Source organism: Pinus tabuliformis, chromosome Q (assembly GCF_031772625.1).
Source record: "Pinus tabuliformis cultivar Carrire ecotype Pingquan chromosome Q, CPIR1, whole genome shotgun sequence".
Lineage (NCBI taxonomy): Eukaryota > Viridiplantae > Streptophyta > Pinopsida > Pinales > Pinaceae > Pinus > Pinus tabuliformis.
In genome coordinates, this window is record NC_142296.1 from 806591155 (window position 1) to 806597154 (window position 6000).

Sequence of the window (6000 nt, forward strand, 5' to 3'; positions counted from 1 at the left end):
GACCCGCCCGAACGAGTTCACACGGGGGCCCTCAAATGACCCGCCCGAACGATCGAAACGAACCGACAAGGGAGAGCCTGGCAAACGAGATGCACGAGCGTGCACAAAGCCAACCACGGGTCACAACTTAGCATATTTTATACGGGCTTGTTTGCCCGGGCGTGCCCTAGCACGAACGACCCACACGAATGAGTTCACACGGGCGCCCTCAAACGAGCCGCCCGAACGACTGAAACGAACCGGCAAGGGAGAGACGGGCAATAGAGCTGCACGAACATGCACAAAGCCAACCATGGGTCACAACTTAGCATTTTTGATACGGGCTTGCTCGCCGGGGCGAGCCCTCGCTCGAACGACCCGCCGGAACGAGTTCACACGGGCGCCCTCTAACGACCCGCTCGAACGACCGAAATGAAGCGACAAGGGAGAGCCGGGCAAACAAGCTGCATGAACGTGCACAAAGCCAACCTCAGGTCACAACTTAGCATTTTTGATACGGGCTCGTTCGCCCGAGCGCGCCCTCACCGGAACGACCCGCCCAAACGAGTTCACACGGGTGCCCTCAAACGACCCGCCCGAACGATTTTGCATGGGCGCCCAAACGACCGAAACGAACCAATAAGGGAGAGCCGAGCAAATGAGCTGCACGAACGTGCACAAAGCCAACCTCGGGTCACAACTTAGCATTTTTTATACAGGCTCGTTCGCTCGAGCACGCCCTCGCACGAACGACCCGCCCGAACGAGTTCACATGGGCGCCCTCAAACGACCCGCCCGAACGACCGAAACGAACCGATAAGGGAGAGCCGGGAAAACGAGCTGCACGAACGTGCAAAAAGCCAACCTCGGGTCACAACATACCATTTTTGATACGGGGTCGTTCGCCTAGGCGCGCCCTCGCCCGAACGATCCACCCGAACGAGTTCACACGGGTGCCCTCAAACGACCCGCCTGAATGACCGAAACGAACCGGCAAGGGAGAGCCGGGCAAACGAGCTGCACGAACATGCACAAAGCCAACCTCGGGTCACAACTTAGCATTTTTTATACGGGCTCATTCGCCAGGGCGCGCCCTCACTCGAACGACCCACCCGAATGAGTTCACACGACCGCCCTCAAACGACCCACCCGAACGACCCGCCTGAACAAGTTCACACGGGCGCCCTCAAACGACCCGCCCGAATGAGTTCACACGGAAGCCCTCAAACGACCGAAACGAACCGACAAGGGAGAGACGGGCAAACGAGCTGCAGGAACGTGCACAAAACCAACCTCGGGTCACAACTTAGCATTTTTTATACGGGCTCGTTCGCCTAGGCGTGCCCTCGCCTGAACAACCCGCACGAATGGGTTCACAAGGGCGCCCTCAAACGACCCTCCCGAACGAGTTCACACGGGCGCCCTCAAACGACCCGCTCGAACGACCGAAACGAACCGACAAGGGAGAGCCGGGAAAACGAGCTGCACGAACGTGCACAAAGCCAACCTCGGGTCACAACTTAACATTTTTGATACGAGCTCGTTCGCTCGGGCACGCCCTCGCACGAATGACCCGCCCAAATGAGTTCACATGGGCGCCCTCAAACGACCCGCCCGAACGACCGAAACGAACCGACAAGGGAGAGCCGGGAAAACGAGCTGCACGAACGTGCAAAAAGCCAACCTCGGGTCACAACATAACATTTTTGATACGGGGTCATTCGCCCCGGCGCGCCCTCGCCCGAACGAGTTCACACGGGTGCCCTCAAATGACCCACCCGAATGACCGAAACGAACTGGCAAGGGAGAGTCGGGTAAACGAGCTGCACGAACGTGCACAAAGCCAACCTCGGGTCACAACTTAGCATTTTTTATACGGGCTAATTCGCCAGGGCGCGCCCTCAGCCGAACGAACCACCCGAACGAGTTCACACGAGCGCCCTCAAACAACCCACTCGAGCGACCCGCCCGAACAAGTTCACACGGGCGCCCTCAAACGACCCACCCGAACGAGTTCACACGGGCGCCCTCAAACGACCGAAACGAACAGACAAGGGAGAGCCGGGCAAACGAGCTGCAGGAACGTGCACAAAGCCAACCTCGGGTCACAACTTAGCATTTTTGATACGGGCTCGTTCGCCCAGGCGCGCCCTCACCTAAACAACCCGCATGAATGGGTTCACAAGGGCGCACTCAAACGACCCTCCCGAACGAGTTCACACGGGCGCCCTCAAACGACCCGCCTGAACGATTTTGCATGGGTGCCCGAACAACCGAAACGAACCAACAAGGGAGAGCCGGGCAAAAGAACTACACGAACGTGCCCAAAGCCAACCTCGGGTCACAACTTAGCAATTTTGATACGGGCTCGTTCGCTCGGGTGCGCCCTCGCCCGAACGACCCACCCGAACGAGTTCACACGGGCGCCCTCAAATGACGCGCCCGAACGACCGAAACGAACCGACAAGGGAGAGCCGGGCAAACGAGCTGCACGAATGTGCACAAAGCCAACCTCGGCTCAGAACTTAGCATTTTTCATACAAGCTCGTTCGCCCGGGCACTCCCTCGCCCGAAAGAGTTCACACGGGCACCCTCAAATGACCCGCCCGAACGACTTAAACGAACCGACAAAGGAGAGCCGGGCAAACGACCTGCACGAACCTGCACAAATCCAACCTCGAGTCACAACTTAGCATTTTTGATACGGGCTCGTTCGCCCGAGCGCGCCCTCGCCCGAACGACCCGCTCGAACGAGTTCACACGGGCGCCCTGAAACGACCCGCTCGAACGACCGAAACGAACCGACAAGGGAGAGCCGGGCAAACGAGCTGCACGAACGTGCAAAAAGCCAACCTCGGGTCACAACTTAGCATTTTTGATACGGGCTTGTTTGCCTAGGCGAGCCCTCGCCCGAACGACCCGCCCGAACGAGTTCACACGGGCACCCTCAAACGACCCGCCCGAACGAGTTCACACGGGCGCCCTCAAACGACCCGCCCGAACGACCGAAACGAAGCGACAAGGGAGAGCCGGGCAAACGAGCTGCATGAACGTGCACAAAGCCAACCTCGGGTCACAACTTAGCATTTTTTATACGTGCTCGTTCGCCCGGGCACACTCTCACCGGAACGACCCCCCGAACGAGTTCACACGGGTGCCCTCAAACGACCCGCCCGAACGATTTTGCATGGGCGCTCGAACGACCAAAATGAACCAACAAGGGAGAGTCCGGCAAACGAGCTGCACGAACATGCACAAAGCCAACCTCGGGTCACAACTTAGCATTCTTGATACGGGCTCGTTCGCTCGGGCGCGCCCTCGCACGAACGACCCGCCCGAACGAGTTCACACGGGCGCCCTCAAACGACCCGCCCGAACGACCAAAACGAACCGACAAGGGAGAGCCGGGAAAACGAGCTGCACGAATGTGAAAAAAGCCAACCTCGGGTCACAACATAGCATTTTTGATACTGGGTCGTTCGCCCGGGCGCGCCCTCGCCCGAACGATCCGCCCGAACGAGTTCACACGGGTGCCCTCAAACGACCCGCCCGAACGACCGAAACGAACCGGCAAGGGAGAGCCGGGAAAACGAGCTGCATGAACGTGCACAAAGCCAACCTCGGGTCACAACTTAGCATTTTTTATACGGGCTCGTTCGCCCGGGCGCGCCCTCACCCGAACGACCCACCCGAACGAGTTCACACGAGCGCCCTCAAACGACCCGCCCGAACGACCCGCCCGAACGAGTTCGCACGGGCGCCTCAAACGACCCACCCGAACGACCCGCCTGAACAAGTTCACACGGGCGCCCTCAAACGACCCACCCGAACGAGTTCACACGGGCGCCCTCAAACGACCGAAACGAACCGACAAGGGAGAGCTGGGAAAACGAGCTGCACGAACGTGCACAAAGACAACCTCGGGTCACAACTTAGCATTTTTTATACAGGCTCGTTCGCCCGGGTGCGCCCTCACCTGAACAACCCGCACGAATGCGTGCACAAGGGCGCCCTCAAACGAACCTCCCGAACGAGTTCACACAGGCGCCCACAAACGACCCGCCCGAACGATTTTGCATCAGTGCCCGAACAACCGAAACGAACCAACAAGGGAGAGCCAGGCAAACGAGCTACACGAATGTGCCCAAAGCCAACCTCGGGTCACAATTTAGCAATTTTGATACGGGCTCGTTCGCTCGGGCGCGCCCTCGCCCGAACGACCCACCCGAACGAGTTCACATAGGCGCCCTCAAACGACCTGCCCGAACGACCGAAACGAACCGACAAGGGAGAGCCGGGAAAACAAGCTGCACAAATGTGCAAAAAGCCAACCTCGGCTCAAAACTTAGCATTTTTTATACAGGCTCGTTCACCCAGGCGCTCCCTCGCCTGAAAGAGTTCACACGGGCGCCCTCAAATGACCTGCCCGAATGACTGAAATGAACCGACAAAGGAGAGCCGGGAAAATGACCTGCACGAATGTGAACAAAGCCAACCTCGAGTCACAACTTAGCATTTCTGATACGGGCTCGTTCGCCCGGGCACGCCCTCGCCCGAACGACCCGCCCGAACGAGTTCACACGGGCGCCCTGAAACGACCCGCTCGAACGACCGAAACGAAACGACAAGGGAGAGCCGGGAAAACGAGCTACACGAACGTGCACAAAGCCAACCTCATGTCACAACTTATCATTTTTGATTCGGGCTCATTCTCCCGGGCGCGCACTCCCCTGAACGAGTTCACACGGGCGCCCTCAAACGACCCGCCCGAACGAGTTCACACGGGCGCCCTCAAACGACCCGCCCGAACGAGTTCACACGGGCGCCTCAAACGACCCATCCGAACGACCCGCTCGAACGAGTTCACATGGGCGCCCTCAAATGACCCGCCCACACGACCGACCCCAACAAGTTCGCACGGGCGCCGTCAAACGACTCACCCGAGCGATTTTGCATGGTTGCCCGAACGACCGAAACGAAGCGACAAGGGAGAGCTGGGCAAACGAGCTGCACGAACGTGCACAAAGCCAACCTCGGGTCACAACTTAGCATTTTTGATACGGGCTAGTTCGCCCGGGCGCGTCCTCGCCCGATTGACCCGCCCGAACGAGTTCACATGGGCGCCCTCAAACAACACGCCCGAACAACCGAAACAAAGCGACAAGGGAGAGTCGGGCAAACAAGCTGCACGAACGTGAAGAAAGCCAACCTCGGGTCACAACCTAGCATTTTTTATACGGGCTCGTTCGCCCGGGCGTGCCCTCGCCCGAACGACCCACCTAAACGAGTTCACACGGACACCCTCAAACGACCCGCGCGAACGACTGAAACGAACCGACAAGGGAGCGTCAGGCAAACGAGCTACACGAACGTGGACAAAGCTAACCTCGGGTCACAATTTAGCATTTCTGATACGGGCTCGTTTGCCCGGGCGCGCCCTCGCCCGAACGAGTTCATATGTGCGCCATCAAACGACCCGCCCGAACGAGTTCACATGGGCGCCATCAAACGACCCGCCCAAACGAACGAAAGGAACCGACAAGGGAGAGCCGGGCAAACGTGCACAAAGCCAACCTCGGGTCAAAACTTAGCATTTTTGATACGGGCTCGTTCGCCCAGGCGCGCCCTCGCCCCAACAACCCGCCCGAATGAGTTCACACGGGCGCACTCAAACGACCCGTGGGAACGACCCGCCCGAAAGACCCGCCCAAACGAGTTCACATGGGCGCCTCAAACGACCCGCCTGAACGAGTTCACACGGGCGACCTCAAATGACCTGCCTGAATGAGTTCACACGGGTGCCCTCAAATGACCCGCCCGAAAGACCGAACGAACCGACAAGGGAGAGCCGAGCAAACGAGCTGCACAAACGTGCATAAAGCCAAACTCGGGTCACAACTTAGCATTTTTGATACGGGCGCGCCCTCGCCGTAATGACCCGCCCGAACGAGTTCACACGGGTGCCCTCAATCGACCCGCCCGAACAAGATCACAAGGGTGCCTCAAACGACCAACCCGAGC